The following is a 22190-nucleotide window of genomic DNA, read 5'->3' as shown; positions in this document are numbered from 1 at the left end:
GAGGGGGCCACTCCCCCTTCCCCTCTTATGGGCTCCGTTGGGGAAGAGGGCGGGGGTCTTCCGGATTGCCCCTTCCCCAAGTCCTAGCGCCCCCTCCTTCCCTCTCTCTCTGCCCCTCCCTCCCCCCCAGCTCGCGGGGTGAGCGGAGGAGAAGGAGGAGGAGGAGGAGGCTGCCCCCCCTCCTCTTTCCTTCCCTCCCCCCCTCCCTTCCTGCTCCCTCCTCGGTCCGCGCCGGCTCGCGCTGCTCGGCTCCCCGGCTGGGTGGTGGGTGGGTGGGTGGGAGGGAGGGAGGGAGGGAGGCGCTCCGCAGCGGCAGCCCCCCCGTCCTCCTCCTTCTCACCCCCCCTCCTCCTCCTCCTTCTCCGCGGGCAGCAGCTGGCTGTCAGCCCCCTCCTCCGCTCCACCGGGCCGGCCCCCGCGCCGCAGCGGCCCCGCAGCAGGTAGGCAGGGCGGGGGTCTCTCCCGGGCCGGGCGAGGGGGGGGTGGCTTTTGTCTTTGGGGAGGGGGGGTGGACGGGGGAGGCGAAGCAGGGCCGGCTGGCCAGGCGGGGCCGGAGCCCGGAGGGGGAGGGGGCGTTCGCAGGCTCGCTCCCACCTGGCCAACCGGCCGCTCTCCGGGGCTCCGAATGCACGTGGGGCGCGCAACGGTAAAGCGGCGGCCGCGGAGCCCGCTGACAGCCGGCCCGAGCAGCAGCAGCAGCAGCAGCCGCCCCCGGAGGAGGCTCGGAGGGGCGGGCGCGCATCGCCCGCGGCCGGGGTACAATGGGAAGGCGTGGGTGGGGGTCCCGGGAGGGGCTGCGGGGTCCCCCATCCCCCCCCTTGGCTGGAAGGGCTCCGGGGCCGAAGCTGGCCGGTTGGAAAGTCCCTTCCAGGCTGCCCCCCAGCCTCCTCCAGCCCCCTCGGCCGGACCCCCCGCCCGCCCGCCCCCGGAACTGCCTCTCATTAGCGTCTCTAACGAGCTGGATGCCTGGCAGAGGTTAAGGTTGGCGCGTCCTTCGCCCTCCTCCGCGTCTCCCCCCCCCCGCCAGCAGCAGATTCAGCCTCCTCCTCCTCCTCCTCTTCTTTTTCTCCCCCCCCCCTCCATTCCCGGAAGAGTACAAAAGCTGGGAGAGACAGGAAGAGAGGGATAGAGAATGAAAGAGAGAGTAAGAGGAGGAGAGAAAGGGAGAGAGATAGATAGATAGGAGATTAAGACAGACGACAGACAGAGAGGAAGAAAAAGACAGAGAAAGCGAGAGAAAGACAGGAAGAGAGAGCAAGAGAGAAAGACAGAAGGAGAAAGACAGAAAAAGAGAGAGACAGAAAGAAAGAGTAAAGAGAGAGAAAAAGAGACAGAAAGAGAAAGAAAGGCAGAAAGAGTAAAGAGAGAGAAAAAGAGACAGAAAGAAAGAAAGGCAGAAAGAGAAAGACAGAAAAAGAGACAGAAAGAGAAAGATAAAGACAGAAAGAGACAGAGAGAGAGAAAGACAGAAAGGAAGAAAGAAAGCGAGAAAGAGAAGGAAAGAGAAAGACAGAGAAAGAGAGAGAGAGAGAGAAAGAAAGAGAGAGAGAGAGAGAGAGAGAGAAAGACGGAGAAAAAGAGAGAAAGACAGAAAGAGAAAGACAGAGAAAAAAGAGAGACAGAGAGAGACAGAAAGAGAAGTGAGGGGGAGGGACGGGCGAGGACGGGGAGCTCCAGCCCCATCAATTCTCGGGGTGGAGGGGGGGGCTGCTGCCTCTCCTCTCCTGCCTATTGATTTCCCTCGCCCAGCCTCTGTTTCCCACCTGGGGTGGAGGGAGGGAAGGAGGGAGCCATTGGGGAGGGGGAGAGGGAGGGAATACTGTGTGTGTGTGTGTGTGTGTGTGTGTGTGCGTGTGCGTGCGCGCGCGTGCATGCGTGTTTCTTCCTCTACACTACAGGCAGGCAGCGCTGCAGATCCTCCAGCCTTTTGGGCTGGGGGGGGTGTTTGGTGGTGGGGGTGGCAGGGAGACTGGAAATAGATTGCCCCGGGAGGTCAAGCCGGGCCTATGGGTCAATCCCAGTTTGGGGCTGCCACCTCCTCCTGGCCAAGTCTTGATTAAGATGGGGTGGGTGGGAGGGCTGGCTAAGGGGTGGGGGGAGAGGCAGGCACAGAGGGGGGAAACCAGAAGCACCAAGAAGGAAGGCACCATCTCCGCTCCCCGGAAAAGTTTTTTCCAAACTCAAAACCAGGGGCTCCTGACGTGTGTGTGTGTGTGTGTGTGTGTGTGTGTGTGTGTGTGTGTGACTCTCTCTCTCTCTCTCTCTCTTTCTTTCTTTCTTTCTTGTCGTGTTGCTCCTTCTCGGTTCCTTTGGCCCGCCAAGGCTTCCTTCCCTTTGCATGTTCCAGCCAGATGTTTACTTCCTGCAGCCCTTTCGTTTTCTCCCCCTGCGGGGCGGGCAAACAATGGAATTGGCGTCAGCGGTTAATAGAGCCTGGCCAGTGTCACTTCCTTGAAGATCTGGTGCGAGCGACAGACAGCCTGGGGGGGCTGGTGGCGGCCGGTCACAGGTTGATCCCAGGAGAGAGACAGAGAGAGAGAGAGAGAGAAAGCAAGGAAGGGCATCCGGTGGCACGTCAGGATAGGGAAGGGTGAGTGCTCATGCGGAGGGGGACCCTTTTGCAGAAATCCAGGTGGGTTTTTTTTTTTTGCAGCGCTGCGCCTTTGATTTTGGGCATCACGAACACAGGGCTGAGCAACCCTGCCGTGAACTCCAGAAGCCAGGGCTGGATCGGTGGAACACCTGAAACCCAGGTGTGGTTTGAGTTGTGGGAACGTGGGGTCAAACTGGGCCCATCCCATTATGCCAGCGTGGTTGATTCCTTTGGGCTCGCGAGAGGTTCCTCAAAACGTGCCTCGGGGCTTGTTGGCAAAGCCGGCTGCAAGAGTTTCGTTGTGTTGGCTTGTGCGTATTTAACATATTTAAACCCAGGTTAGTTTTAACTCGGATTGCAGGGTTCGTTCCTTTATGTTTTATCTGTTTGGTTTCTGTAGCCACCCAGCTCAGCAAACGACAAATTATGGTTAGTTCGTGGTTTAGAATAGAAGAGGAGAGAATAGCTGGAAGGGACCTTGGAGGTCTTCTAGTCCAGCCCCTTGCTCTGCCACTCATCTCCACAAGGGTCCTGTGAGGTGGGCTATTCCTGTTGGGCTTTTCACCCAGATCCACCGAAACTGTAGGCTAGGGATCTACCTAATGTGACCTGGTAAAAATCCACAAGGGGGGGGGAGGAACCTGGCCCACTTTACTCTCCCTAAAAGCAATAAACTTAGATCTCCCAAAATAAGCCCTTGATTATTCCCACGCAAGGACCCCCTTTAGCCAGGAAGCCCCCTAATTTTTTTTGTTTTACAAGGCAGGATCCCTTCCTGTTTTGAAACACCCAAACATGATTTAAGGGCACGACGAATTTTGCCGTTGGTCGTTTAGCGCAGTTGGAAAGTGTAAACGTACTTTTGGGGGGCTGGCTGTTAGTTAGCCATAGGTAGGTTGGAAATGGGACAGAATTGCACTGTTTTGTTTCTCCTGCCTGCTATTTAATACGCATCAATTTCCTGGGGTCGAGGAAAGCTGAGACCGTTGGCCGTCCAGAGAAAGGAATCCATCTTCCTTGGATATAATGGACTTTGGAACAGCCTTGCCAGTTCCTCCCAGCTCGGAAGCCTGAGCGAAGCTGGCTGGCTTTGGAAAAGAGCTTCTTAAAAGCTTACCTGGAAGCAAAAATCGATGGCTGGCCTATCATTCAGCCTCCCTTTTCCAGTGTGTCCCCCTTTTTTTTTTTTAAACGGGCCCAGGGGCAGCGAATGCACAAAAAAACCTCCTTTTTTCTAGAGAGTTTGCCCAGAGCAGTGACATACGGAACACACTGTCAGGTTTAAATAACTGCCTCTTTTCGATCCTGGGAAGAACAAGGATTGAAAGTGACAGACGTCGCAAGCATGTTCATCGGTGGGTTTTTTTTTGTTGTTGTTGTTCCTGGACCCTGCTTGCTGTTTTTCAAAGGACTGATCAGACAGGTGTCTTGTGTGTATTACAAAGTGGGGCTGGCCAGCCGTGGAGAATTGTTAAGGTTGTTTGTTGTTTGTTTTCTTTTTTCTTTTTTAAATTTCCCCTCCTGTGTTCTTCTGTTGTTTGAGATAAAATAGGAGCTCCTTGGGAATGGGCTTTATCGAAGGACTGGAAAGGATGCTTTGAATGGTGGTGTACAAAAACAGCCAAAAAAAAAATCAGCTGGATTGCAGACTTTGAATTCTGAGGCCCTTGGTGCTCTCTGAGCTTGGTGGTTTGCTTGCAGACATTTCATGACCCAATTAGGGAACATCATCAGTGCTAGAAGGGAAGTGAGTTTTGAGGAGGAGGAGGAGGAGGAGGAGGAGGAGGAAGGACTGTGGAGTCCTGGATGCTCTCTGAGCTTGCAGTCATTTCATGACCCAAGTGGGTAGCATCATCAGTGCTTTGAACTGGTTTCTTAACTATGTTGGCCTTGAGTGATACTTGTTGAATGACTGCGGGAAGTAATTAAGATTTTTTTTAAGAAAATAAATTACCTCTACCTTGTTGCAGATGGTACTCATGATAAAGAAATATACAGTATACACAAAAGGCAGCATAGGTGTTGTGGATGTTTGAAAGTCATGATAACAATGATGAGAATAGAAAATAGGATAGGATAGGATAGGAGGATAGGATAGAATAGGAGAAGTGATAGAAAGAGAAGACAGAAAAATAGAATAGAATAGAAAGAGAAGAGAGAAAAATAGAATAGAAAGAATAGAAAATAGAATAGAATAGAGAATGAATAGAAAGAGAAGAAAGAATAGAAATAAAAATAGAATCAAAATAAGAATAGAAATTAGAATAGAATAGAATAGAGAATGAATAGAAAGAGAAGAGAGAAAAATAAAATAGAAAAAATAGAATAGAAAATAGAATAGACTAGAGAATGAGTAGAAAGAGAAGAAAGAATAGAAATAAAAATAGAATCAAAATAAGAATAGAATTAGAATAGAATAGAAATTAGAATAGAATAGAGAATGAATAGAAAGAGAAGAGAGAAAAATAGAATAGAAAGAATAGAATAGAAAATAAAATAGACTAGAGAATGAATAGAAAGAGAAGAAAGAATAGAAGTAAAAATAGAATAAAAATAAGAATAGAATAGAATAGAATAGAATAGTTGGAAGGGACCTTGGAGGTCATCTAGTCCAATCCCCTGCGTAGGCAGGAAACCCTACATCATTCCAGACAAATGGATGCCCAATCTCTTCTTAAAACCTCCTGTGATGATGATGATGATGGTGATGTTAATCCATTCACTTGTGTCCAACCCCGGGCGATTCGCTGGGCCACGTGGTCTCTCCGCGTCTTCTGATTTTGGTCTGCTTCTTTGAGTTCTCCTACACTCTGGTTGGTGTCGGCTTTGATGGTCTCCAGCCACCGAGTTCTCTGGCAAGGCCTCTTCCCTTCCTGATTGCTTTCTCCAGTGAATTTCCCCCACATGACATGGCCAAACTAAGCGAGACACAGTTTCCTGATTTTGCCTGCCAGTCGGGTGTTACGCACACCAGGGATTGCTGGTTGGTCCCCTTTTCTATCCGAGGGGAAAGTCTGGCATGAATGCAGAAAGTTGGGGCTGCTCACTAGACTATCGCTTCTGACGTATCTTCCCAAGGCCCAGAACTCTATAAAGAATATACCTATATAATCTACAATCGAGTAATACTTCCAAGTTGCATTTCATCCGTTTTACAAGAACTTAACAGAATAACAGAGCTGGAAGGGGCCTTGGAGGTCTTCTAGTCCAACCCCCTTCTCAAGCAGGAGAGTCTATACCATTCCAGACAAATGGTTGTCTAATTTCGTCTTAAAAACCTCTAGGGATGGAGCACCCACAACATCTGAAGGGCAGGGGTCTCCAACCTTGGCCTCTTTAAGACTTGTGGACTTCAACTCCCAGAATTCCTCAGCCAGCATAGCCTGTTCAGGAAGTCCTCGGCTTACGACCATTTATGTTGCTAAGTGAGAAATTGGTCAGCTTTGTCCCATTTTACGACCTTTCTCACCCCCGTTTTTAAGTGAATCGCTGCAATTGTTAAGTTAGCAAGATGGTCGCTAAGCGGATCTGGCTCCCCTCATCGACTTTGCTTGTCAGAAGGTCGCAAAAGGGGATCACGTGACTCCACCGGGACCCTGTAACCGTCATAAGTACGAGTCAGTTGCCAAGCGTCTGAATTTTGATCACGGTGACCCTGGGGAGGCTGCAACGATCCTAAGTATGGAAAACGGTCAAAAGTCCCTTTTTTCCCGTGCCGTTGTAACTACAAACCGCCACTAAGGGAACTGTTGTAACTTGACTATCTGTAGTCACCTTTTATTTTATTTTATTTCATTTCATTTCATTTTATTTCATTTTATTTTATTTTATTATTTTATATTTTATTTATTTTATTTTATATTTTATTTTATTATTATTTTATTTTATTATTTTATTTTATATTTTATTTATTTTATTTCAATTTATTTTATTATTTTATTTTATTTTATATTTTATTTTATTATTTTATTTTATTTTATTTATTTATTTATTTCATTTTATTATTTTAGCTTATTGTATTTATTATTTTATTTTATTTTATTATTTTATTTTATCTCAGTGGGATTGCACAAAAAGCACTTTGGTCTGCCCTAGGAAGTGACATTATGCCGCTGAAAATGGCTTTTGAGCTATGAGGAATGTGGGAATCCTGGTTGCAGAATAAGGAAGAAGCTAAGGATTATTATTATTGTTATTTCTTTTTGAGATCTCCTAAACTGCATTTCCTTGCCTTGATTGACGTGGATCAGAGAATTGTGAAAGCATCTAAATATTTTCCAAAGGTTTAGAAAAAAATCCTTTTCCAAACTGCCTGGATATTATTGTTGAACAAAGAAGAGCTGTCATCCGAACAGACAGAAAGAATTGGCACCCACAACCCCACAACCCGGGGCCCAGGGCGTGCAGGAGTGCATGGGTCAAGAAGGTATAGGCAGTTGTCGGCTTACGGCCACAACGGAGCACAAAATTTCTGTTAAGTGAGACATTTGTTAAGTGAGTTTTGCCCCTTTTTATGACCTTTGTTGCACTGTTATTAAGTGAATCACTGCAGTTCTTAAATTAGTGATTAAACACTGGTTAAGTTAGTAATCTGGTTGTTAAGTGAAGCTGGCTTCCCTACAGACTTGCCATAAGGTCACAAAAGGGGATCACGGTGACCCCTCAGGACACTGCAACCGTCATAAGTACATGCCAGTTGCCGAGCCTCTGAATTTTGATCACGTGACCGTGGGGAGACGCAGCGACGGTTGCAAGTGTGAAAAAAATGGGTGATAAATACCTTTTTTTTTCAGTGCCTGGCTGGGGAATTCTGGGAGTTGAAGTTCACCGGTCATAAAAGGGCCAAGTTTGAAGACCCCTGTTCTATAGAATATATAAGGCAGGTATGAGTATTTTGAGGAAATCTTAAAGGAACATTCTGGAAAAAAAGAAGAGAGAGAGGCCTAGTTCAGATTTTTGTGGGCTGCTTTGTGGCTCCATGGCTGGAAGAGAGGTAATTGTCACTAAATGTAGAACAAGGGTAAGATTTGTGCTTTTTTTCCCCTCATGAACATAATACAGGTATGTAGTCCTAAACCACAGCCATTTGTTTAGCCGCCATTCAAAATTACAGCGGCATTGAAAAAAAAGTGGCCTGTGTCAGGTCCTCGCGCTTACGACCGTCTCAGCATCCCCCACAGTCACACGATCAAAATACAGGCGCTTAGGCCCCTGACTCATACTTACGACGGTTGTGTCCCGGGGGTCACGTGATCGCCATTTTGCAACCTTCCCGGTCATATTCCATTGACATGCAAAGTCAACAGAAGAAGCTCTCTTCATTTAACGACGGCAGTGATTCACTCAATGGCTGCAATGATTCACTCAACAACCGTGTGATTCGCTTAACGGCTGCAGCGATTCACTTAACAACCGGGCCAAAAGAGGTCGCAAAATTGTCCGCCGCTCACTTAGCAACTTAACAGTGGGAAATCGGTCGTAACTCAAGGACAAACTGTATCATTGGAAGACCTGCATCTGCTGCAGGGCTCCGACTGACTCAAAACTCTTAGGCCAAGGTATTCATAAGTGAAAATATGGCATAAAGGCAGTCCTCACCTTACGACGGTCCATTTAGTGACTGTTCAAAGTTACAGCGGTGTTGGGAAAAAAATGACTTGTTACCATTATTCACACTTACGACCGTTGCAGCGTTCCCCAGGGTCACAGGGTCAAAATTCAGACACTTGGCGACTGACTTGTATTTACGACGGTCACAGCGTCTTCGGGGGGGTCACGTGATCCCCGTTTGCCTGACAAGCAAAGTCAATGGGGGGAAGCCAGATTCACTTAACGACTATATTCCTCACTTAACAACTGCCGTGATTCACTTAAAAACTGTGTCAAGAAGGGTCGTAAAACTCACTTTACGAAGGTCTCACTTAACAACAGAAAGGTTGGGCACAGCTGTGGTCGTTAAGCTGAGGACTTACCTGTCCTTCGCAAAGTTACTTCTAAGTATTTATTTAAATTAACGGGAGATTCAGGAAGGGTTTCGCAGTATGAGAGGCATTTGGTGGGATTGTGGGGCTGGGGGATTGTGGGATGTCAAGTCGGGGGGGTGAGAGGCTGGGGGCAATTCTGGGATGGGGTTGCTGCTTCTAAGCTTGGGGTCTTTCAGGTTATATTTCTAGAGTCGGTATGTTTTTTAAATTTAATCTTAGAGCAGTGTTTATCACCCTTAGCACCTTGAAGATGGGTGGACTTCAACCCCCAGAATTCCCCAGCCAGGATTCATTCACACAATCTTCAAGCTGCCAGAGGTTGAGAATTGCTGCACCAGAGGAAAATATTTATATTTTTACCGCTTGCTTGACTCTTTTGGGAAGGAGAGCATGGGTTAGGATTAGGGTTAGGGCACTGTACCCTCAATTTGCCAGCAGCAACGCGTTTAATAATAATAATAATAATAATAATAATAATAATAATAATAATAATAATAATAATAATAATAATAATAATACAAGAGTTCGAAGGCACCTTGGAGGTCATCTAGTCCAACCCACTGCTCAAGCAGGAAACCCTACACCATTTCAGACAAGTGGCTGTCCAGTCTCTTCTTAAAAACTTCCAGTGTTGGAGCATTCACCGATTCTGGAGGCAGGTAGTTCCACTAGTTAATTGTTCTCCCTGTCAGGAAGTTTCTCCTTAGTTCCAGGTTGCTTCTCTCCTTGATGAGTTTCCACCCGTTGCTTCTTCTCCTGCCTTCTGGTGCTTTGGAGAGCAGAACAAAATAAGGAGGGACCTTGGAGGTCATCTAGTCCAACCCCCTGCTCAAGCAGGAAACCCTATACCATTTCGGACAAATGGCTGACCAGTCTCTTCTTAAAAACTTCCAGTGTTGGAGCATTCACTGCTTCTGGAGGCAGGTTGTTCCACTGATTAATTGTTCTCCCTGTCAGGAAGTTTCTCCTTAGTTCCAGGTTGCTTCTCTCCTTGATGAGTTTCCACCCGTTGCTTCTTGTCCTGCCTTCAAGCGCTTGGGAGAATAGCTTGACTCCCTCTTCTTTGGGGCAGCCCCTGAGATACTGGAAGGCTGCTATCCTGTCCCCCCTCGTCCTTCTCTTCATTAAGCTAGACATACCCAATTCCAGCAACCGTTTCTTGGGGTTTGAACCCTGTCTGGTTTTTCGTTGACATATTTTGCTTGGCTGCCAACTTGCTCCTGTGGATTTCAGCCCGGACGCTGGCAGCTGAGCCACAAATCTCGGGCAAGGCGGCTGGCATCGCATCCTTGGCATTTCCTCCAAGCATGGGCAAAATCAATGGCACCATTTGCCATCACACACACAAACACCCCCATAGATGCCATCCATCCCCACCGTTTTTGGCATCACGAGGGCACAGCTAGGAAGTGTGGGCTGGCACGGGAAGAGCTTGCTGGTGGTGGGGGTGTTGAGTGATTATGACAAGGCATGTCGGCGAGACAGCTGGCGAGGGCAGAGCTGAGCTGGCAGTGACAGGTAGCCCCTGGATGCAACAAACAGACACACAGGGGATTGCGAATGGCGTTTTCTGCAAGCTAACCATGGTTTGGGTGAAGGCAGCTGGAAGGCAGAGAGGCCTGGCATCACGGGGTGTTTTCCCATTTCTGATTTCCTTCTCCCTCCTCTGAGCTCACGGTTGGAATTTTTGGTCTCCAGGACACGCAAAAAAAGAGGTTAAGGTTGTTAGGAAGTTGCAGAGAAGAGCAACAAAGATTTGAGGACTGGAGGCTAAAACATAGGAAGAACGGTTGCTGGAATTGGGTGTGTCTAGTTTAATGAAGAGAAGGACCAGGGGGGACATGATAGCAGTGTTCCAGTATCTCAGGGGCTGCCCCAAAGAAGAGGGAGTCAAGCTCTTCTCCAAAGCGCCTGAAGGCAGGACAAGAAGCAACGGATGGAAAATAACCAAGGAGAGAAGCAACCTAGAACTAAGGAGAAACTTCCTGACAGACAGAACAATTAACCAGTGGAACCACCTGCCTCCAGAAGCGGTGAATGCTCCAACACTGGAAGTTTTTAAGAAGAGACTGGACAGCCATTTGTCCGAAATGGTATAGGGTTTCCTGCCTGAGCAGATGGTTGGACTAGATGACCTCCAAAGTCCCTTCCAACCCTATTCTTTAGGTGTTTTGGTGGACTCAGAACCCAGAATGAATAAATGCTCTTCAGGTAGATCTGGAGCAGAGGTAGGCAGCCTTGGCTCTTTTATGACTCATGGACTTCAACTCCCAGAATTCCTGATCCAGCATGACTCAGCTTGGAAACCTCTCCCCTCAGCGTGGCTGACTCAGGAATTCTGGGAGTTGAAGTCCACAAGTCATGAAAGGACCAAGTTTGAAGACTTCTGGTTTAAATATTTAAATATTTTTTCCTCACGGTCATGTGATCAAAATTCAGGCATTTGGGCAGGGGTAGGCAACCTGGGCTCTTTTATGACTGGTGGACCAACTCCCAGAATTCCTCAGCCAGCATGGCTCAGCTTGGAAACCTCTCCCTTTCCCTCAGTGTGGCTGGCTGAGGAATTCTGGGAGTTGAAGTCCACGAGTCATAAAAGAGCCCAGGTTCCCCACCTCTGGCCTAGTGGAAGATTATACCAGGAACTGATAACTTTAAAAGATTGGCCAGCTCCATGGAGGAGGTGAAGACCCTCAGGGACCTTGGCTCAACGGATTCTCTCCGTAACAGCCATGTTGATGCAGCACCTTTGTGACAAGTAGTCCTTGACCTACAATGACAATTGGGACCAGAATTTCTGTTGCTAAGTGAGGCAGACTGCTTGCGATTATCTTATAGTGTTATTTACTTTACAGTGTTAAACATATCATTGCAGTTGTTAAGTGAATCCCGTCAGTGTTTCTCAACCTTGACAATTTTAAGGCATGTGGACTTCAACACCCAGAATTCCACAGACAGCATTGCTGGCTGTGGAATTCTGGGAGTTGAAGTCCACATGCCTTAAAATTGTCAAGGTTGAGAAACACTGCACAGTTAAGCGAACCTGCCTTCCCCATTGACTTTGTTTGTTCCAAGGTCACAAAAAGGGATCGCATGATCCCGGGGCACTGCAACCGTCACAGGTACATGCCAGTTGCCAAACATCCGAATTTTGATCCCAACGTCTGGGAGTTGAAACCCACAAGCCATGTCGGCTAGGGAATTCTGGGAGTTGAAGTCCCCAAGTCTTAAAAGTTGCTAAGTGATCTAGTGTTATCTTCTCTTCCTTAGCGGGGGAGAATCCGCGGATCTCGAGAGAGCAGAGAAAAATAGGTTCAAACTTCCCCTTGGACTTGATCCACTTCTCAGTGACGGTTAAATCAAGGCCACAATGGCGTTCACACAACACTTGCAAACTAGGTTAGTTGCAAGCTGACCAAGGCAGTACGGGGGGTTTGAAACTTGGATGGCAGTGACGGTGATTAGTTTGGCATAGTGCGTTGCCCAAACTCAGCCTGTTTGGTGAGTTTGCGATTCGACCTATTGTGTAAACAAGAAAGTGGATTAAGTCGGGTGGCGTGGATGTAGCTGCAAAGCTTTCCGAGTAAAATAAGCCAAAACTCATATAATATTGACAGTTGCCGATTGCCGACCTCAATAGGAGCTGAGCTAATGTCCAGCATCGGAGGGCTGATACTGGCTGGGGGATTCTGGGAGTTGAAGCCCGCCCCTCTTCAAGCTTTAAAGTTGAGAAACACTGATGAGCAAAGCTACTATCGGTAGTCCTCCATTTATAACCACAAGGGACGCAACCTTTCCGTAGCTGAGCAAGACAGGAGTTAAGTGAGTTTTGTCCCTTTGCTTGCCGTGGCTCTTTGTTAAGTGAATCCGGCTTCACCCATCAACTTTGTTTGTCAGAAGGTCGCTAAAGGGAATCACGTGACCTGGGTACCCTGCAACCGTCATAAGTACATGCCAGTTGCCACGCATCCGGATTTCGATCACATGACCATGGGGATGCTGCAGTGGTTAGGTGAAAACGGTCATCCTTCGTTTTTTTTCCAGTGCTGTTGTAATTTGGAACGGTTGCTAAGAGAGTAGTAGTAGTAGTAGTAGTAGTAGTAGTAGTAGTAGTAGTAGTAATAATAATAATAGAGTTGGAAGGGACCTTGGATGTAATCTAATCCAATCCCCTGTTCAGGCAGGAAACCCTACACCATTTCAGACAGATGACTGTCCAGTCTCCTCTTAAAGACTTCCAGTGTTGGAGCATTTACTGCTTCTGGAGGCAGGTAGTTCCACTGGTTAATTGTTCTGACTGTCAGGAGGTTTCTCCTTATTCTGTATCTTCTTTCTCTTTGATCCTCAAAGTCCATTTCAGCACAGTTCAATAATGATGATGATGATGATGGTGGTGGTAGTGGTGGTGGTAGTGGTGGTGGTGGTGATGATGATGATGATGACAATAATAATAATAATATAAAGTTGAAAGGGACCTTGGAGACTGCTGACTCAGGAATTGTGGAAGTTGAAGTCCATGAGTCATAAAAGAGCCGAGGTTGCCTACCCCTGGACTACATGATCTCCAAGGTCCCTTTCAACTTTATATTATTATTAATATTGTCATCATCATCATCATCACCATCATCATCAGAATTCCTGAGTCAGCTGCTGATTCAGGAATTCTGGGAGTTGAAGTCCATGAGTCATAAAAGAGCCGAGGTTGCCTACTCCTGATCTAGTCCAACCCCCTGCTCAGGCAAGAAACCTATATCATTTCAGACAAATGGCTGTCCAGTCTACTCTTAAAAACCTCCATGTTGGAGCATTCACTGTATCTGGAGGCAGGTTGTTCCACTGGTTAATTGTTTTCACTGTCAGGAAGTTTCTCCTCAGTTCTAGGTTGCTTCTCTCCTTGATGAGTTTCCATCCGTTGCTTCTTGTCCTGCCTTCAGGCGCTTTGGAGAAGAGCTTGACTCCCTCTTCTTTGGGGCAGCCCCTGAGATACTGGAAGGCTGCTATCATGTCCCCCCTCGTCCTTTTCTTCCTTAAACTGGACATATCCAATTCACGCAACCGTTCCTTGTATGTTTTAGCCTCTGGTCCCCTAATCATCTCTGTTGAGTTAAACCTACTTTTTACAAAAGAGGGCAGGGGTAACGTCTCTCCCCCTCCCCCCTCGCTGTGCTCTCTGGTGGCCTTCGCTGGGTCAGTTCCTGGAGGGACCACAGCTGGAGAGATGCCTGGGATGGAGAAGGGGTGCATGGCGACACCCTCCTTTCAGCTGGATCCTTCTCCCACATTTCAGGCGCTCTGAGACTTGGACCCTGGAAGATTTCAAGAAGAGATTGGACAGACATTTGTCCGGAGTGTTATAAGGCAGGGGTGTCCAACCTTGGCAAATTTAAGACTTGTGGACTTCGACACCCAGAATTTCCCAGCCAGCGGGGTTAGGCAACCTCGGCTCTTTTATGATTGGTGGACTTCAACTCCCAGAATTCCTGAGCCAGCCACGCTGAGGGGAAAGGGAGAGGTTTCCAAGCTGAGCCAGGCTGGCTCAGGAATTCTAGGAGTTGAAGTCCCCGAGTCATGAGGGGGCCATAGTTCCCCCATGCTGGCTCAGGAATTCTGGGAGTTGAAGTCCACCAGTCATGAGGGGGTCATAGTTCCCCCGTGCTGGCTCAGGAATTCTGGGAGTTGAAGTCCACCAGTCATGAGGGGGCCATAGTTCCCCCATGCTGGCTCAGGAATTCTGGGAGTTGAAGTCCCCGAGTCATGAGGGGGCCATAGTTCCCCCATGCTGGCTGAGGAATTCTGGGAGTTGAAGTCCACCAGTCATGAGGGGGCCATAGTTCCCCCGTGCTGGCTCAGGAATTCTGGGAGTTGAAGTCCATGAGTCATGAGGGGGCCATAGTTCCCCCGTGCTGGCTCAGGAATTCTGGGAGTTGAAGTCCACGAGTCATGAGGGGGCCATAGTTCCCCCATGCTGGCTCAGGAATTCTGGGAGTTGAAGTCCAGATGAGGGGGGCCATAGTTCCCCCATGCTGGCTCAGGAATTCTGGGAGTTGAAGTCCATGAGTCATAGATGCTGGCTCAGGGGGCCATCATGTAGTTCCCCCATGCTGGCTCAGGAATTCTGGGAGTTGAAGTCCACCAGTCATGAGGGGGCCATAGTTCCCCCGTGCTGGCTCAGGAATTCTGGGAGTTGAAGTCCATGAGTCGTGAGGGGGCCATAGTTCCCCCATGCTGGTTCAGGAATTCTGGGAGTTGAAGTCCACGAGTCGTGAGGGGGCCATAGTTCCCCCATGCTGGCTGAGGAATTCTGGGAGTTGAAGTCCACGAGTCATGAGGGGGCCATAGTTCCCCCATGCTGGATCAGGAATTCTGGGAGTTTAAGTCCACCAGTCATGAGGGGGCCATAGTTCCCCCATGCTGGCTCAGGAATTCTGGGAGTTGAAGTCCACGAGTCATGAGGGGGCCATAGTTCCCCCATGCTGGCTCAGGAATTCTGGGAGTTGAAGTCCACCAGTCATGAAGGGGCCATAGTTCCCCCATGCTGGCTCAGGAATTCTGGGAGTTGAAGTCCACGAGTCACGAGGGGGCCATAGTTCCCCCATGCTGGATCAGGAATTCTGGGAGTTGAAGTCCACGAGTCATGAGGGGGCCATAGTTCCCCCATGCTGGATCAGGAATTCTGGGAGTTGAAGTCCACGAGTCATGAGGGGGCCATAGTTCCCCCATGCTGGCTGAGGAATTCTGGGAGTTGAAGTCCACGAGTCATGAGGGGGCCATAGTTCTCTCATGCTGGCTGAGGAATTCTGGGAGTTGAAGTCCACGAGTCATGAGGGGGCCATAGTCCCCCATGCTGGCTGAGGAATTCTGGGAGTTGAAGTCCACGAGTCATAAAAGAGCCAAGGTTGCCTACCCATGGTGCAGGGTCTCCTTCCTGAGCAGGCGGTTGGACTAGAAGACCTCCAAGGTCCCTCCCAACTCTGTGATTATGTTCCGTTCCCCAAAGCCCCTGAAGGGGCTGCCCCAAAGAAGAGGGAGTCAAGCTCTTCTCCAAAGCGCCTGAAGGCCAGAGAAGAAGCAATGGATGGAAACTCATCCAGGAGAGAAGCAACCTGGAACTAAGGAGAAACTTCCTGACAGTGAGAACAATTAACCAGTGGAACGACCTGCCTCCAGAAGCGGTGAATGCTCCAACACTGGAAGTTTTTAAGAAGAGACTGGACAGCCCTTTGTCCAGAATAGTATAGAGTCTCCTGCCTGAGCAGGGGGTTGGACTAGAAGACCTCCGAGGTCCCTTCCCAACTCTGTTATTCTGACAGTGAGGACATATTAACCAGTGGAACAATCTGCCTCTAGAAGTTGTGGGTGTTCCATCACTGGGGGCTTTTAAGAAGAGTTTGAACAAGCACTTGTCTGAAACGGTAGAGCGTCTCCTGCTTGAGCAAGCGGGTTGGACTATAAGGCCTCTCGGGTCCCCCCCAACTGTGTGATTCTTCCATTCTTGTGCTCTGTCCTCTCATTAAGACGGACCCGGGGACTCCTGGTGTAACTCCATGGCAGCCCATGGTGTGCCTGGCTGGTGGCTAAGCATCTGCAGGGCAGCCATCCTAATAAATTCCCGGAAATTCCCTGCAAGGCCCAGCATCTCGGAGCGGGGGGGGGGGCGAACCTGGGGTGGGGGGGACGAGGCAGGATGAAGCCCATGCTTCCTGCCTGCTGTGAGCAGATTTGTCTGCAGCCAACAGGGCAGGAAGAGGGATCCTGTTTGGGAGATGTTTGCTTGCCTGCCATAAATACTGGGGGGGGGGAGGGAGGCAGCGCCCGGCTCTCCAAAGGAAAACAGGTCCCAGGGGAAGCGAGGCCGAGCCAGCACCCGGCTGATCCAGGTGGGCATTGCCAGGAAAGAGGGACAGGGGATCCATCGTGGTGCTTCCCCATTTCTGGTCTTGCTCCATTGGCGGTGAAGCCAAGAGGCCTTTGGGGTGGAGTGGGGGGGACCGTGCGTGTGCCAAGGCTTTGCTCGGCGAGGAAGGGGAAACTGAGGCAGGCGTGGGGCGGGCGGGCTGGAGAAATGCCAGGAGAGGTTAGAGCAGGGGGAGGTTCCCAACCAGGCCCCGGGGGCGCGGGGGGGCCGGCGAGACGATATTCCAAGGGGTGCGGAAGAAAGTTGGGGTTTTCAAAATTGTAGCGCCGATGCATCGTTCCTTGCCGTTCTTTCGGACTGTCGTAAGGGGTGCAAGAACATATCAGAAGCGTTTTAGGGGCGCAGGGTACAGACAAGGTCGGGAGCCGCGGGGTTAGAGCAGTGTTTCCCAAACTTGACAATTTTAAGGCATGTGGACTTCAACTCCCAGAATTCCACAGCCAGCATTGCTGGCTGTGGAATTCTGGGAGTTGAAGTCCACATGCCTTAAAATTGTCAAGTTTGGGAAACACTGGGTTAGAGGAAGGAAAAAAACATTTCCAAGCCTTTGACGGAAAATGCCAGTTTCTTGGCACGGGCGCTTGGAATATGACCCAGCCAAAGGAAGCTGCCTTGTTCCCCCCCATCGTTGGTGCAAGCCCACAAGTGTGCACAGGAAGATTCCCGGGGAGGGGAGGGCTCTGGGGAGGCGGCCCCTCCCTCCAGAGGCCTGTAAAGAATAAAAAAAGTCCCCTTTGATTTGGAAGAGCCAGCCTTGACTTCCTCCAGCTCTTTTTTTTTCAAGGAAGTTGAGAAAGCGGATCCTTTGGGGGGATTCCTTTGGCTGCAGCGGCCGCTCTGCTCTTGGCGGAGAGCTGCTGAAAGGTTCAGCACCGCTGTGGGCATAGCAGCGGCCGGCCGTGCCCGGTCCCTGAGGGCCTTCCCCGGAGGGTAGGAAAGATGCCAGGTAGGCATGCACCGGGCAGGTTGTTGAAATGTCTAGCAATGAAGGAGAATATTGGTGGCTCGGGGTTGAGATGAGGGGTGCCTGATCCGCCTTGAGGCTTGGTGGTTTCCTTGCAGACGTTTCATGACCCAACTAGGTAACCTCATCAGGGCTAGAAGGGAGAGGGGTTTGTGGAGAGGAGGAGGAGGAGGAGGAGGAGGATGTGGGGTTTTGGTGTTTTCTGAGCTTGCTTGATTCCTTGCAGATGTTTCACTACCCAAACTAGGTAATATCATCAATGCTAGAAGAGAGTGGGGTTTGTGGAGAGGAGGAGGAGGAGGAGGAGGAGGAGGAGGAGGAGGAGGAGGAGAGTGACTGGGGGGGCCTTTCTGCTTTCTGAGCTTGGATGTTTTCTTGCAGACGTTTCATGACCCAACTAGGGAACATCATCAGTGCTAGAAGGAAGTGGGGTTTATGGCGAGAGGAGGAGGAGGAGGAGGAGGAGGAGGAGGAGAATGTGGGGCCCTTGGTGCTCTCTGAGCTTGGCTGTTTTCTTGCAGACATTTCATGACCCAACTTGGGAACGTCATCAGTGCTAGAAGGAAGACGAGGAGGAGGAGGAGGAGGAGGAGGAGGAGAAGGAGGAGGAGGACTGGAGTCCTTGTTGCTCTCTGAGCTGGGTGGTTTTTTGCAGACGTTTCATGATCCAACTAGGGAACATCATCATTGCTAGTAGGGAGTGGGGTTGTGGAGAGGAGGAGGACGACGACGACAACGACTATGGAATCCTTGATCCTGTCTGTGAACTGGGTGGTTTTCTTGCTGACGTTTCATTACCAAACTAGGTAACCTCATCAGCGCTAGAAGGGAGTGGAGCTTGTGGAGTGGAGGAGGAGGAGAAGGGGAAGACGAGGACCGGGGCTTCCTGGCTGGTCTCTGAGCTTGTTTGTTTTCTTGCAGATGATTCAGTACTGATGCTGTTCCCTAGTTGGGTCATGAAATATCTGCAAGAAAACCACCAAGCTCAGACCAGGGACCCCACAGTCCTCCTCCTCCTCCTCCTCCCCCTCCCCCTCCTCCCCTCCTCCTCCTCTTCCTCCTCCTCTCCGCCTCCTCTCCACAAACTCCACTGCTTTCTAACACTGGCCATGTTCCCCAGAAACCTCTGCCAGCTCAGAGACCACCGAGGACCCCTCTTTCTCGGAAGTCTGACTTCCAACCTCTGGAGGCGAGGGTGGAATCTCCCCATCCCGGTGGGAAGGGGGTTTATCTCCCCCTGCTTCCAGACTAGGGAAGGCCAGGCCTTTTGCGCTGGGCGCAGCCACTCAGGGCACCCAGAGACCCTGTGGGGGGGGGTCCCTCTGCTTCTCCTTCCCTTTCCCATCTTCCGCGGTTTGCTTTTGCAATCTCGCGGCTGACCTTTCCAGCTCTGGACCCCGTCCAAGGCCCTCGCCTCCCTGCAAGCTCAGGCAAGGCCAGGAAAGGGCTGGGAAGGGGGGGGGGAGTAGAGAGGGAGGAGGGTGGCATGTGAAAGTCTCCTTGCCTGCCTGCCTGCCGGAGTGGGAAGCAGGAATGCAACCAATGCCCTAGGAAGTGCGCCCGAGATGCCAGGCGACCTTTGAGAGGGCGTGCCGCCGGTTCCCCTTCCAGCCAGCGAAAAAATCCAGAGCCTCCAGGCTCGGCACCAGCCCGAGGTCACCTGCTCGCCGCCGTGGCCCTGAGCGAGGAGCCGAAGCCGAATTAAGCTCAGCGAGAGGGAGACAAGAGAGCTCTCTTCCCCCCCCCCCCCGGTGCGCATGCGGCCGATCTCCTTCCTACGGTTTGCCCTGTCGTAGCCTGGCTGGACTCTCGCCCCGGGCGGTGGCTGCTTTTAACACCTACCCTGCTGCCCTGCTCCTCCGGCCATGGGTTCGAGGAGGCGTGCGTTCCACCCTCGGCTTCGTTGTGGGGAGACTAGTGGGGGACGTGATAGCCGTCTTCCAATATTTGAGGGGCTGCCCCAAAGAAGAAGGGGGGGGTTTCTCCGCCTTTTCTCCGAAGCACCAGAAGGCAGGAGAAGAAGCGACGGATGGAAACTGCTGGAGGAGAGAAGCCACCTGGAGCTTCCTAACAGTGAGAACAGTTGACCAGTGGAACTGCTTGCCACCAGAAGTTGTGGGTGCTCCAAGACTGGGGTTTTTTAAGAAGCGACTGGACAGCCACTTGTCTGAAATGGTCTAGGGGAGTGGTTCTCAACCTGTGGGTCGGGACCCCATTTGGGGTCGAACGACCATTTCACGGGGGTCGCCAAACAACGCAGTCCTCCATTTCTTCCCCCCCTTTTCTTTAGCTGTGCTACTCCCTTTTAGTCTATTGGCTTTTGAAAGCCAATAGAATAGACTCTCTTGAATAGAGTCTAATTCTATTGGCTTTCAAAAGCCAATCGGAATTGTCCAGGCTGTCTCTGCCCTGCTGAGCCCGCCAAAAGCCCCATTCTGCAAACGGTGCTGCACCAGTTGAGTAGTCCTCGACTTACGACCGGTTGAGTAGTCCTCGACTTACAACCGGTTGGGGGTCGCGGCATTAAAAAGGTTGAGAACCACTGGTGTAGATTCTCCTGCTTGAGCAGGAGGTTGGACTGGAAGATCTCCAAGGTCCCTTCCAACTCTATTATTTAGTTATTCCCTTAAGGGCGCCCTCTGAGAATGTGCAAAACTGTTTGGGAGGATACTAAGAGTGCCTTTGGCGGCATCAGACGCTGCCAGGTGCAGTTGCCAGGTGCAAGGATTTGAGTGTGGGCACAGGCCTGGGGGCACGGGTGTGTTCATTGCTTTAATGTTTTGTATTTTTTAATTCTTTTAAAATGTTGGCCTTGTAAGTCGCCTGGATTTACTTGACTGAGTTGGGCGGCTGCGGAAACCGAATAAATAAATGCAGGTAGTCCTCCGCTTACGAGCCAAAAATTTCCGTCGCAAAGCGAGACAGTCACAAAGTGAGTTTTATTCCATTTTACGACATTACTTGCCACTAACTTTGCTGGTTAGAAGGTCACAAAAGGGGATCCCATGACCCCCCCCCTCCCGGGGAACACGGCAACTGGTTGCCAAGCGACCGAATTTTGACCGCGTGACCCCGGGGATGCTACCACGGTCATAAGTGTAAAAAATGGTCACTAAACAAATTGCTGTAAGTCGGGGACCACTTGTAAATAAATTCCCAGAATCGCCCAGACATCCCCCCCTTCCCCCCACATGCTCCAACACTGGAAGTTTTTAAGAAGAGACTGGACAGCCGTTTGTCCGGAATGGTATAGGGTTTCCTGCCTGAGCAGGGGGTTGGACTAGATGACCTCCAAGGTCCCTTCCAACTTTTATTATTATTGTTGCTGTTGTTTTGTTGTTGTATTATGTTGTTGTTATTATTATTATTATATGCTGCTTTTTCCCTTGGCAAGGCTGACCTGAGTGTCACTCGGGGGGGGGGGGCGTCTCCCTGGGCATGTCACTATCCCAGATCCCTGCTCAGGGAAGTGAGGGGGTTTGTGAGAAAGCCCTTAAGAGCAGCAGGATCTGGAGCAGTGGTTCTCAACCTGTGGGTCGGGACCCCATTTGGGGTCGAATGACCATTTCATGTGGGTCGCCAAACAACGCAGTCCGCCATTTTTTCCCCCTTTTCCTTAGCTGTGCTACTCCCTTTTATTCTATTGGCTTTTGAAAGCCAATAGAATAGACTCTCTTGAATAGAGTCTAATTCTATTGGCTTTCCAAAGCCAATAGGAATTGTCCAGGCTGTCTCTGCCCTGCTGAGCCTGCCAAAAGTCCCATTCTGCAAACGGTGCTGCACCGGTTGAGTAGTCCTTGACTTACGACCGGCTGAGTAGTCCTCGACTTACGACCGGTTGGGGGTCGCGGCATTAAAAAGGTTGAGAACCACTGATGTGGAGGAACCGATTCATTGGTGCACGAGGCGGGGCTTGTGGACTAACGACAGCTTGATCGGGTTTCTGAAGAGGACCGGCATGCTGTCCTCTCTGGGAAGTCAGAATAGAGCTGGAAGGGACCTTGAAGGTCCTCTAGTCCAGCCCTCCGCTCAAGCAGGAGACCCTAGACCAGTGTTTCTCAACCTTGACAATTTTAAGGCATGTGGACTTCAACTCCCAGAATTCCACAGCCAGCATTGCTGGCTGTGGAATTCTGGGAGTTGAAGTCCACATGCCTTAAAATTGTCAAGGTTGAGAAACACTGCCCTAGACCATTTCAATCAATCAATCAATCAAAAGAGAGCTGGAAGGGACCTTGGAGGTCTTCTAGTCCAGCCCCCCCCCCCCCCGCTCAAGCAGGAGACCCTAGACCATTGCAATCAATCAATCAATCAATCAATCCATCAATCTGAGGGCTGGAAGGGACCTTGGAGGTCTTCTAGTCCAGCCCCCCGCTCAAGCAGGAGACCCTATGCCATGTCAGACAAGTGACTGCCCAGTCTCTTCTTAAAAATCTCCAGTGATGGAGTGCCCACGATTTCCGGTGGCAAGCTGTTCCACTGATTAGTTGTCCTCACTGTTAAGAAGTTTCTGCTTAATTCCAGGTTGCTTCTCTCCTCGATCCGTTTCCAACCCTTGTTCCTTTTGCCTTCTGGTGCTTTGGAGAACAGGGTGACCCCCTCTAACTCTGTGACAGCCCCTCAAATATTGGAAGGCTGCTTTCCTGTCACCCCTCTTTTCTCTGGATTAGACAAACCCAATCCCTGCAGCCGTTCTTCTTCTTCGTCCTTCCTACGTTTCAGTCTCCAGGCCTTTAA

The 22190-nt window shown here is 50.2% G+C and overlaps 1 protein-coding gene across 4 annotated transcripts in view; it reads left to right on the top strand.

Moving 5' to 3' along the window:
* Window positions 1–22190, top strand: part of NOL4L (nucleolar protein 4 like) — a 119923-nt gene that overhangs the window by 72891 nt on the left and 24842 nt on the right. Inside the window, exon 1 of one of the 4 annotated variants that reach the window (XM_039318887.1) lies at window positions 340–440. The exons of 1 other annotated variant lie outside the window; for it this stretch is intronic. The gene's annotated coding sequence lies outside the window, so the exon portion shown is untranslated. Of the gene's footprint in view, window positions 1–339; window positions 441–2189; window positions 2591–17030; window positions 17436–22190 lie in introns of those variants that run through there. 2 more of the 4 variants (XM_039318886.1, XM_039318888.1) reach the window with 2 other exon arrangements.

This window comes from Crotalus tigris, unplaced genomic scaffold (genome assembly GCF_016545835.1).
Source record: "Crotalus tigris isolate CLP2741 ecotype Arizona unplaced genomic scaffold, ASM1654583v1 scf7180000021643.52994198:917841, whole genome shotgun sequence".
Taxonomy (NCBI): Eukaryota; Metazoa; Chordata; class Lepidosauria; order Squamata; family Viperidae; genus Crotalus; species Crotalus tigris.
Note: the sequence above shows the minus strand (reverse complement) of the source record. Positions and strands in the feature narration are given on the sequence as shown.